Source organism: Leopardus geoffroyi, chromosome D2 (assembly GCF_018350155.1).
Source record: "Leopardus geoffroyi isolate Oge1 chromosome D2, O.geoffroyi_Oge1_pat1.0, whole genome shotgun sequence".
NCBI classification, from domain to species: domain Eukaryota; kingdom Metazoa; phylum Chordata; class Mammalia; order Carnivora; family Felidae; genus Leopardus; species Leopardus geoffroyi.
The window spans coordinates 29188322-29201767 of NC_059334.1; the positions used below are offsets into that span (position 1 = coordinate 29188322).

The 13446-nt window shown below is 34.8% G+C and overlaps 1 protein-coding gene across 4 annotated transcripts in view; it reads right to left on the reverse strand.

Moving 5' to 3' along the window:
• The window catches only part of CTNNA3 (catenin alpha 3), a 1797955-nt gene that overhangs the window by 1547556 nt on the left and 236953 nt on the right, over positions 1-13446 (reverse strand). The gene's annotated exons all lie outside the window — the stretch shown is intronic.

A 13446-nucleotide genomic window follows, 5' to 3' on the forward strand; every position in this document is an offset into this window, starting at 1 on the left:
GCTAAGAAGAGTCGATCTTCTTTCTGTAAACTCCCTTTCTTTATAATTCTATTATTTTTTTACAACTCCTTCTAGTAGAAAATGGTTTCCATGCATAAATAACACAGCTTTTATCTCGCTGTGTGGCAGAATTATATATGCCTTTTTATTTTCAGCAGACGAGGCTCACATAGTGGTGGGGATTTATTCATGAATATATGGCTTTTGTTAGTGCTTAGGAGGAAGAGAAGTTTTAAAAAATAATAAAGTACTTTCTGCCTTTACTGAAGCTAAGTTCTAGGTTTTCATACAATTTAATACACTATCTCATTATTTTTTAATGCAATTGCCTTAAATTAAGACAAATACCATATGATTTCACTTAAATCTTAAATGAACAAAAAAGGACTCTTAAATATAGAGAATAAGCTGGTGGTTGTCAGAGGGAGGAAGGCAGGCGGTTGGGCAAAATGATAAAGGGTTATTAAGAGGCACAAAGTTCCAGTTATTAAATAAATAAATAAATAAATTTTCTCACAGAGATGAAAAGTACAGCATAGGGAATATAGTCAATAACATTGTGGCAATAATATGGTGACTATACTTACCATGGTGAGCACTGAGTAATGTATAGAATTGTTAAATTACTATATTGTACACCTGCAATTAATGTAACATTGTACATAAACAATACTTTAATAATACATTTTTTAAAAAGGGACAAACACGGGCAAATAAAACATTCTATTTTATTATGTGTCAAAATTGAGTTAAATATGGCTTGAAATCTTTTACCAGTAATTACTGGGGGTCTGCCCACCTCCACTGGGTCAAAAAAAATCCAAACTTCCCAAACTACTGAATAATAATTTTGAGTTTCCTTTTTAGCAGGAGGTTCACACCCCCTGTTATTTATTCCAGCCCTGACCCATTAGAAGCTTTGGTAAAGCCAATTTTGTTTAGAGTATATTCAAGTTCAGGAGAATATTCATATAGGTGAAATGAATATTTCACTCATAACAGATAAGAAATGAGTTATTGTTTAGATAACCAGGTCATCTGTTACATAAAAATTTTTAATTGCTTATAATATGCTACAATGAAATGAATCCTTAGCATCATCCTAATTCCATCAATTTTGGAATATAGTTCACAATAAGATGCAGCAAAAAGAAATGTATATTGTGTTTTTCATTAATTATCATAAGCTATATATTATTTATAGCATCTATAATTCCTTTGCTACACACATTATTTTCAGAGGTCTCCTAAGGAATATGCACTTTACCATCAACACGCTATATGTCAATCTTAACTACATTTTCTTTTATTATTCTGAAATGTGACTGGTATTTTCAGCTTATCGGTCTTTAAAATAAATATGTTTTAATATCATATTTTATAAAAATGTTACCAGTCTTATCTATTTATCCTAAAACTACTCATAATTACTCATGCCCTGAAATATCATCAACAGTGTTTTTAGTCTAAGAGTTTGATCTTAGAGTGTGTTCATTGACCTCAGATCTCATATAGAACCATATGCAAAAAGTATGTACATTAAAAATGTACAATGCAGAATAATAGCATCTATTCCACTTACACCAACATTCTTGAAAACTGTCGTTTTCAGGTTTTTTTCATACTGATACCCTAGTGACATTAAGAAATTACTAACTTTCAGTAGCAGTAATGTACACAAACAGTACTTATTATCAAGGGTAAGAAATAAACCTTCCAAAACTTCTTAAAGATACGGAGTAACAAAGATATCAAGATATCCTCTACGTCTGCAGGGCCAGATTTATGGAGCAGAAGAAAATGCACAGCCACTGATACAAGTCAGTCATGAGCACCACATGCTCACAAGTGCTAACTTACTTAGCATACATTGCTTAATACAGGATCTAATTTTAGGTTTCCTTCCTTCACAAACACCCTACCACTGGTATAATTCTATCTTCTTTTTCATGGATCCCATTCTAAACCATTATTTTAAATTTTTTTTTAACGCTTTATTTATTTTTGAGACAGAGACAGAGCATGAACGGGGGAGGGGCAGAGAGAGAGGGAGACACAGAATCGGAAACAGGCTCCGGGCTCTGAGCCATCAGCCCAGAGCCCGACGCGGGGCTCGAACTCACGGACCGCGAGATCGTGACCTGAGCTGAAGTCGGCCGCTTAACTGACTGAGCCACCCAGGCACCCCTAAACCATTATTTTAGTGGTCAAATATCTTAAGTATCTTAAGCCAGGAGTTACATACTCCCTGTTTTCAAGACAAAGATGTTTCCTGACAGATTTCAAAGAGTTTCCAAAATAGATCATGTCTTCTAGGTTTAAAATAAAGTTCAGGTACATTTAATTCATTTATTCAGCTTAGTCTATATTAATGTTACCCATATCCTAAGTAAAATAAACATAATTCCCCAGTTGTTAAATGAATTTAACCTTAAGTATGCCTACTCTTACCATATGGTGTAGACATACATTCTTATTAGAGTGAGCAACAGGCAAGCTAAAACTTTCTGCCCAATATTTTCTCAATACAGCACACTGCTGCTTACCAAAAATTCTCTTTATTTACATATGATACATAGCATAACACCCCAGGACTTTCTGCTTTGATCCAAAGTGAGAAATGATGCCTTTACCCTGAGAAAATGAGCCTCATTGAGCTTACACTCAAAAGCTGACAAAGAAGGGGCACCTTGGTGGCTCAGTGGGTTTAGCAACTGACTTTTGGTTTCAGCTTAGGTCATGATCTTAAGGTTCATGAGATCAAACCCCTGGTCAGTCTCTGTGGTGACAAGACAGAGCCTGCTTGGGATTCTCTCTTTCCTTCTCTCTCTGCTCCTCCCTCCCTCCTTCCCCCCCGCCCTCCCCAACTCCCCTGTGGCTCTCTCTCTAAATAAATAAACTTAAAAAAAAAAAAGCTGACAAAAAAGACGCAAAACTTGGGAAATTTACCAAAGTATCATATTTAGTTTCTCTCAATTTTTACATGATGATTATAAGAACTGTCAAAAGTATCCTATTATTTGTAGCTCCCTTCATTAATGTATTTTTTTCTCTTTCAAATCATCATTCAAATTTTTCCTTCATAGTGTCAGCTTCCCTGACACACCGTTTTTTAATCAACTCTAACATAGGAAAAAGACCAAAACTCAATTATCTTTGATTTACAAATATAAATTTAGGATGAAAACACAAATGTATAACTATCAGTGATGAAACATGCAGTAGACCATTTCATTCTTGTGCATCAATGAAAGTACCAAGAAAGATTTTGGTAATTTCCAATGTTTGAATAGGGACCTTACCACAGTAGGGATAAATACCATTATCTAAATCAGAGTCAGGAAATAATTTCTTCACAAAGCAAACATTAAAATTAAAACAATGCATAACTTAAATTCAGAGCATACACACACACACACACACATACACACACACTCCCTCAAAATAATCAAAACGGTTTCATCCCATGAACTGAGTACTTCCTATCAACAATCAGCACCACACTTGGAAAACCAGCCACAGGTCAGCTGTCGATGCTGTATGGATGCAGCCACAGATCATTACCTATCTAATTGTGTATATATCTAATAGGTTCATACAGCTCTTTTGGAACAAAGGTTTTATAATGGAGTAAATGATAAATACTTAACTATGGTACAACCAGATGCTATAATAACATGAGCAGCATTTATATAGAGAATATTAACATGTATGAATGCTGTATTTTACAACAAAGAAAAAAGTTAAGATTCATAAAAATACAGTTAAGGAGAAGAATGCAGTGTATATTATAGGTTGATTGTGGCATCTTGCTAAAATCCCATAAGTGATACTAAAAATATTAAGCATAATATAGTTAATAATATGGTCAATGAAAACAAATTCAGCTATTTGTTTTCAATAGGAGAAAGAAAAGCTACTTACAATGTAAAAATTCAAAGATATCCCATCTAAATTGTAATATGACTCTGAAGAATATTAACTATATTAATTTCTATGGGTTTTTTTTGTTATTTCAAACCAGAGTGTATGGAAGAAATCCTATGTATACGTATACCCTTGTAAATTACTGATAAAAATGTGGAACAAACCGGCCATGTTGCTCCATCTTCTGGTGGTATCTCCCCTTACCTAGATGTATATCAGCATGTGTTTCTACTGCTGTCACATTTGCAGAATGAGGAAAAAAAAAATGAAAGCTGATTAGCCTCCTCCTAAATAGAAAGCTTGAAACTGTCCAAATATGGTATTTTAGAGAGCAAAAATTGAGTATGCTTTTAAAAAAATAAAGAAATAAACTGAATTTCTCATTACATATTAAATTAGCCCTCAGGCAATCAACCCCTAACAAACAAACAACTTAACATCTACAAAAGGCTGCATGATTGGTGTGTGCATGTTTAAAGCTCTGCTGTCAGCAAAACTGTTGGCCTCATCTTAGCAGCATCAACACTTTCTTTGAATTTCAGCCAGTAGTGCTTTAGGCTCACTCCCAGCACTACGATTAACACAGAGAGCTATAGCTGTAGCAGTAATCTTTTTGCCTGACAAGGATGCAGTTAACAGTCAATGCGATGTTTTCTGATTGTGCACACAGGTACAGAGGTACAACTTAGATACACAAATTTAAGAATATGTTTGAGATTATCATTTTCATCATGTCTATAGTAAGTATTTAAGCTTGCTATTCTGGAACAAATGCTGCTAATACCAGCTGGTCTCATGGTCAGTTTGGCCAACTCACAGTGGACACTGCAGGGCTAAAATACTACATTCTTACTCTTCTTCAGCTCCTTGTACCTTAGACGCAACTGCTCTCATATTCAATCTATTCTTTCACTAGGGGCAAAGATGTACAAATAACAACTTCTACAACTGCTGAAATACATAATCTACAAAAACACAGTATTTATGTACATAAGCATGTCCCGTCACGTGACAGAGAAACACAAAAATAGCTATAAATTTTATGATAAAGGATACAATACTAAGGATGGCAAAAACTTCTATGTCCTACACATAGACAAAAACCTTACCACTGTATCATCACTCAGTCCAAAATATTTACTAAGTACTCACTATATTCCAGGGATTGTACTAGGCTTCTGTAATACAACTGGAAATAATTCTCCTGCAATTTATCATCTACACTCCCTTTATACTCAGAATGTGGTCCAGGAATCAGCAGCATCCGTATCACTGAGGAATTTGTTTGACTCTCCCATCTTACTCTAAACCTACTGAATCAAAATGCATATTTTAACAAAATTCCCCACATGATCTGTACACATAATAAAATTTGGGAAGAACTGGTTTAGAGGGCATTCGCTTGGAGAACACAGGATCTAGAAACTGTCAAAGATAAAAATTCTTATGCAATAAAAGAACAAAATGATGTTTTCTGTATTATTTGTGTATCCATGTACTGAAGTGATTGAACTAGATGATGCTTCTAATTTCTACCTCTTCTAAAATACTGTAATATTATTACACTATCTTTTCTTTTAAAATAAGAATGGCACTACTGAATGATTTGCATTTACAGGCATCTCAATGTCTAACAGTGTACACGTAAATTTAGATGTTAAAAGTATCTATATTCAGCACCCATATCTATATTCAGTATACAAACCAAAGATACTGAAGGATCAATACACAACTGGCTGACTTATCCTAAAGGACTCACAAAAGGACCAAAGAAAATGTCACTTCCTATTATTGTCCCTATGCTGCCATTAGCAAAGTGTATAGCCTTGTACAGGATATCTCCATGAGGAGATGAGGGCCAGAGTTTAGGTTCTTTGATTCTCTTATACCTTATTTGCTTTGCATCATAGACCACCACAGCTCATAATCTTAGGAGTGAAAATGTATCCTCTCTGCACATGCAGATCATTTTCAAGCTACAAAACAGACTAGGGAAGATATCTCTTCAGAGTTAACTCTTAGAACTTTAATACCTCATCAATAACCAACTTTTATTGATAATCTTATGGACTTAGGTATATCAATATAAAACACGCACAAATAAGTGCCATATTGATGCAAACACTAAAGTTTTTTAGCCTCCTGAAATTCCTATCAGCATTGTAAATTTTGAAAACAACCCATAACAAAGCATTAACTATTTCAATAAGCATTCCCCACTATAAAGTAGCTATAAGCTGCCCATGAGGCAAACTACCATAGTAAACAACCTTGTAAAAAATTAATAAATCTTCTCTGGTGCATGAAAATCAGCTAATATATGCTTGATTCAACAGCTTTCTACCTAAGTGCCACCAATAAACTGAACCCCAGAGACAACAGATGGAAATAGAATAGCAAACTTTAGAATTTAAAAGGTGTCTCTATATTTATACTTTACTAATTAACTAGAAGATACCTACTTGTCATGACTATTAACTATCTCCAATGTAGAAATCAAATTTTAGAAGGAGAACCAATATATAATACGATTATTTGTTTTTAAATAAAGGATAAGGTTCTTACATAAAAATCCATAAGGTTTTTTAACTTCAGACTATAACTATAGGAAAAGAAATCACCCTATAAAGATCTGCAGTTTATGAAGTCATGAAAATGATTAGATGGCTATTGCAATAAGCTAGGAATTAGGAAATGTGAATATTAATTCTGGATCTGTTACTGACTTGGAATGACCTTGAATGATGTATCCAACCTTCTTCTCTCTCTGTACCAGAAAACTGAAGAATAAATGTAATGCCATGTGTTTTTTTTAATGAGACAAACTGTACATCTGAATAAAAATGGAATTACATATAGAGTGGATAGAATAAAACACATTGGGGTTGATTCAAACTTTCGTGTAACACGATCTTACAATCTTACAACCTTACACAATCTTACAACATTTTTAATACTTATGCAATGAATTTTTAATAATGTCTGAAATGCTTTGGGATCTTCAGAAACAGTTTTATAAATGGCATAAACAATCATTTTACTTGATTGGGCAAATAAGAGACAGAATACCATCTAAGATAGACATGAATATTTTAATGTAGCAGTCTTTGGTTGACTTATTCTTAAAAGGAATAATTCAATCAGAACTCTTTCAAGAGAGTTGGATTAATTACAGAACAAGGAAAGGATGGATCTTCTCTCAACTGAGCTATTAACATATTTCATCTAGCAAAAGCCACTGAAGTGAATCTACTGCTTCTAGAACTATTGTTCTAGAAGCCTAACACCTCCTGTTAATGCTCATTCAGCCTCCAATTACACTCTTCCTTAGACTGAATCTGAATAATCCCAAAAGAATAGGTACTTCATTTTTAAAAGTTTTAAGTAAAATGTATTTAGGAAAATATATTTTAAGTAAAGTATATTTAAGTAAAATACACTTCCATTTTAGTGTTAAGGTAATGCAAAGTTAGTTCTACATTATACTGTCCTTACAGATAAGCAACTCCTAGTGCAACATCACTGTATATCCCCCTAACCTAGATGATCCATAACATTTGTATTGCCGTAAATCTTTACGTTGTTGAAGACTATTACTGGCATTCATCAATTTCCTCTTCTCTATATGCTATAGTACTACAACAACAAGCCTAACACTATTCAGTTTTGTTTTGCTACACATTGATTTCAGATGAGCCCTAAATTGTTGTCTTGTGTCCTCAGAGTTCTTGAATTCCAAGGTAAGCCTATAATTATTCTCTACATGGTCTATCATTATCCATCTAGAATTTTATTTTTCAATGCAAGGATATTAGCCTACAGTTATTCTTACTAAATAAGTTTTATCTAATTTATTTCTATCTTTCCTCATTGATAAAGGATCATTTTAAATGCAATTTTTATCCTACAAAGTATTATGTACCCTTCTGGTTTTGAAGTTATCTGAAGGGATTAACTTACTCAGTTCAGTAAAAGAAAAAAGCAGTGGTTCATTCCTGAACATCATCACTAAAGAGAAAACAATATTGTGCTGAACAATACCACCTGGAACCACAAGGGAAGTTGAGGTGCATAGGATGTAACTACGACTACATTAGTTGGGATTTAGCCAGAACATTGGGTCTACGACCTCCCACCACAGATTGTCATAGCACAATACTCAGGACCTTAATTTTACTGCCCAAGAGATACTACCACAAAAACACAGTAGAAGCAAATAATGCAACTTTTTTCTCAATAGGTATCAACAGTTTTTGTTGTTGTTGTTGTTTTGTCACACAGATCTCTAGCCCCTATATCACATATGTCCAGAAACATTCTATCTGATATGTTCAGAGCAGTGCTGGACCTTATATGCAGTACAAAAATATACAGAATAGAAAGCACATTCTTATGGAACTTACAAACCATTATTGAAGATGGCTTATGAGAATAATACAAAACAACATTATAACTACCACTTGTACTAACCACATGCCGGGCATGGTGCTAAGTCCTTTATATACTGATTCCTTTATGTATTTTAAAGGATTTAAAGCATTTATATATATACTTTATACTTCATATATTGTTTTCTTAAAATAGGCTATAAGTTAGGTATTTTTTTCCTAACATTTTAAAAAAGAACTGTGGTGCCCAAGGTGGTACAGAGTAGTCTAACCAGATTTGGCTGACTACAAAGCCATACTCTAACTGGCACTACATGGATCTTCAATAAATATATAATCAATCAGATGCTAAACTGGATGACATGGATAAAAAGCTAAGAATGGCAAAGAAGGAAGAATTTACATATTGACTAGAAGTCATGGGATGAAGTGTCATGAAGGAGGCTAGACTTCAGTTTTGCTTTAAAGAATGATTAGCAGTTAAATAAGCAAATGGAAATACCAGATACTCTAAATACCAAGTTTTATAAACCTTATGAAAAGGGCAGAAGGCAAGAATAACATGGCATGATTAGGGAGATCAGGGGTATGTGATGTGTTCTGACATGGATGTGTATCTGAAGCACAATATTTTAATTTTATATATTTTCACATCAATATGTAAATGTGCTTTAGTCTACATAATGTCCAACTCAATAATGTCAACTTTAATTTATACCAAAGGACTTCAGAAGCCTCTGGAAAGGGGATGTGTCTCATAATGCTATTATAAATATTAAGGGTAGAAAAAGAGAGGAAGGAATTAAATTAGAGTACAGATAATCAAACTTTATTTTATTTTATTCCACAAAACCAAAACCCCAAGGAAATCTCTTGATTTATAACCTCTCAAATTAATATATAAATCTGGGCTCCATATAATAACTGAAGCTTACCATTACCATTCTCTATGTAACATTAACCAGGAAGATAAAAACCAAATAGTCCAAGCAGATAACCTCCAAGATTGCATCTCCAGATAATAAAAACTGAAAAAGTCTCCAGACTCTCAAGTTAATCTTGCCTTGTCATCTAGTTACTTCTGGCTGATTCAAACTAAAAAAACCCATCACCTCATCTATCAGGGCCTCCTCTCACCTCTTCCAACCAAAGCTATTTTCAACATTAGTCTTTTTGACAGTAGGAAAATGTAGAGATGCTTGTGCCGCAACTTAAAATATAGCCTAAGGAATAGTTGAAGTATAAGCACTAACTCTTAAAGAAAAAAGAAAGAAAAGGAAAGGAAAGGAAAGGAAAGGAAAGGAAAGGAAAGGAAAGGAAAGGAAAGGAAAGGAAAGGAAAGGAAAGGAAAGGAAAGGGAAAGGAAAAGGAAAAGGAAAAGGAAAAGGAAAAGGAAAAGGAAAAGGGAAAGGGAAAGGGAAAGGGAAAGGAAAGGAAAAGGGAAAGGGAAAGAAAAAGGAAAAGGAAAGGAAAAGGAAAGGAAAAGGAAAGGAAATAGCTAAGATCACACCTAGAGGAGAGAAGGTACAGTAACTCCAAAAAATAAAGGTAAAAGATGAGAGCAAAGTACTCCAGGGATCCCTCTGGCCCAGGGAAAGAAATCTCTCAAAATGATGTTAAAATGTCATAGAAAGGGACAAGAAATAAAATCTAATGAATGAGTCCAAGAAAATATTTGTAATCAATTCACTGGTCATCCATAATTCATAATTAAGGTAATATTAACATTTTGTGTCTGTTTAAAGAAGTGGACGGAAAATGAAATACGTTAGGAGAAAAACTAAATAAATAAGGCAAGGGGCAATCTGTCAATCTTCCACATCCAGGAAGCCAAAGGGTAAATGCCTTTCTGAATTTTAAAAGTGGAGTAAGACACATCAATTTTAATTGCCTGGATTCTGAGGCCAAAACTTTGGGCATGCTTTCTTGTTTAAAATAACAACAGCACCAACAAGTATTTATTGAGCATTTGCCATGGGTCAGATACTGTTGTGAGCACTGTAGAGAATACAGCATTGAAGGTGACAGACGAGGCTCTGTCCTTATGGAGCTTACGTGCTGTCACAAAAAGGAATGATAAATATGGTTTGACCAGGGAACAAAGCATGACTAATTCTCTGGTAAAAAGAATCCTGCCTTATAAGGCAGAATCTTTCTTGCTGAATTGCAATTTTACAGAGACCTGAATCTTTTCCAGTAGGAGAAACTTACTTGTATGGGTTTAATAGGTTTGGAGGCCTTTTAAGGTGCAGGATTGGAGATAAAAGGCAAATCCTGTCAAGTTAGAGAAGAGTTGATGTTCTGACTCTTCCAACCCTGCCCGTCCTAATTCACAATTCATCTGTGACTTTGGTACAGAACTTGGTTAATACAACAAATTTCTAGAAAGCTCTGCTACATTTGGAAGCAAAATGGGAAGTAAACAAAATCTGTCTTCACTATTCTCTGCCATCTCCTTCATTTGCTACGTCTTCTTGTATTCCTGTCTTTTTCTCTCCCTTTTTTCTATTTTAAGATTTTTTAAATTCTTCAAAGAATCAATGTTTTCATTTATGATAATATTTTCCCAGGTCTTATTCTTAATATCCCTTCACAGAGACAGGCTGGGGGGTGGGGGGTTGGGTGATCAATTAAATCAAGAGTTCTAGGGACATAGTGTAAAACCAAGTACAGTTTAATTTCCCTCACTTGAGACCTCTTATCATATCCCTACAAGTCCCCTTCCCTCTTTTTCCATCACTCTTTGGTTCCTGACTTTCTTTCTACTCTATCATCCTCTTTCTCCTTCCCTCCAATTCCCCTCCCATCTTTTCTGGGTAGAAAAAAAAATGATCGCTGATAGGGAGAGGTGGAGTTGAATAACACAAAAGGATTGACAGTCTGATGTGTATGCAGTTAAATTTTGTCCCTTTGAGTTTAAAACACTGCCTTGTGTGAATAAATTTCACTAGAACCATGGTTACTAGACATAACACTCAGAAGATTGTGAAGATAAAGTTTGATGCATTTTCTTAGCTGTCTAAAGATATTCTTCCAAAAATCCTTTTGTGTTTTTGTATATATTGAACAATTTGCATGAGAGAAAGAGAGGCAGAGAGAGAAGTGTTTTGCCTGTTTTGCCTCCCACCAGGTAAGGTACTCCACTCTCAAAGGTCTCTTTATGCCCTGGGTCTGGCATCCCTAAAATTATCTTCATATTGCATATCTAGACCTCCTCACTTTCCTACCCCAGCCTGGCTCCCTGCAGGGATACTGGGAATAAGACTCCACCCAGGTGTGGAGTCCGACAGATTTAGATTTGAAGCCCAGCTTTATGTCTTATTAGCCCAGTGACCTTAGGCAAGTTACTTAACTCTCTTAACAATTTTCTTGCCTTAAAATGGTGCTCATAAAACCATCCCCATTATATTGTTATCAACATTTCATTATCTAATCCATATAGGTATTAATCACCATATGTGATACATAATTGCCATTTAATAGTATATGTGTGTGTGTGTGTGTATATATATATATGTGTGTGTATGTGTACATATATTTACACCCCATGTGCCCATTTGTTACTCATACACACATGCAATTTACTTATCTGTCCTCAAGGCCATCCTGCCAGAGTTCTGCCCTCCTGCCCTTGAAGCATTAGCATTTTTCCAAATTCACAATTAGCTAATGCAAGAATCTAATCAATGAAAATGTGCTAATAAGAAAGAATAAGAGAAGAGGGCAGTGACTACTGCCTGCCAACTCAAATATCCCTCAGTGGTAAAATATGGCTCTTGGAAAACAAAACTGTACTAAAAAATGCATAGGCCAGAGCAGTGACTTATGATGTGAATTTTAAGTAGCATCATATGGGAGATTCCTGTAGTAGTTCTCTGTAACTGTGACTGCTTCTGTACATGTGCTAATATGTAAGCCCTCACTAATTCTAAAATAAGTAAATAAAACTTCAATGGATATTGTGTCCTTTTCATATAAATTAAATATATGCAGAGATACTCCATTTACCCCAGAACATTCTACAAAACAAATACACCTTCTCAGGAATACAGGGCAATGGGAAGGCTAAATGCCCATGCAATGTCAGTGATAGAGCAAACCCAGAACACAATTCTCTTTTCAAGTCAATATTTCTAGACCATACTGTGGTGACTCCATAAGGTATAACTAATAAGTCATACAGAGAAAGATGGATACCATATGTTTTCACTTTTATGTGGATCCTGAGAAACTTAACAGAAGACCATGGGGGAGGGGAAGGGAAAAAAAACGTTAGAGAGGGAGGGAGCAAAACCATAAGAGACTCTTAAAAACTGAGAATAAACTGAGGGTTGGTGAGGATGGGAGGGAGGGGAAAGTGGGTGATGGGCATTGAGGAGGGCACCTGTTGGGATGAGCACAGGGTGTTGTATGGAAACCAATTTGACAATAAATTTCATATTAATAAATAAATAAATATAAAAAATAATAAATAAATATAAAAAATAATAAATAAATAAATACCCAGCTTTGAAAACTCCATCCAAAAGATCCAAAATTTGTGAATTGGGCAATGGCAAGAGAGTTGCACCTTTTGCCACACTAACAGGAAAGACTCTTAAGTAATGGACTCGATGCCTGCCCATACGAGTCAGCCACTTAGTCATTTTTCTAGACGCTATCCATCACTGAGCACAATGCCGAATTTCATGCAACCTAATTTAAACATCTATCTGGCTGTTCTGATTGGAATAAACAATCAAAGTAAAAGCTTGACAACTCTGACACCTAGTGGCTGGGAAGAAACTGGTGAAGATCAGCTTGAGAAAATTAGCTAGCTAATTACTGCGGCAGTATCTTGCAAACACACAGAACTTAATGATAATTAATACATTTTTTTAGTACTAATTCTAAAAGCAATCTTTTAAAAGTCTATTTTGGCTCTGTATTTATTTGGAGTTCTATAAAAGGAGGCTGAAAGACTTGCATTTGTAAAGTATATTTTCCTGTTCAAATTTACACAGCAAAATTTCACTAATCTTCAGAGATCAAACAAGAAAACTAAAGGTTGATTCATACGTTGACATATTCATGATCCTTTCCCTTAATTTTGTATGTACATCTACATCCTTTTCCTGGTCATCAGGTGATT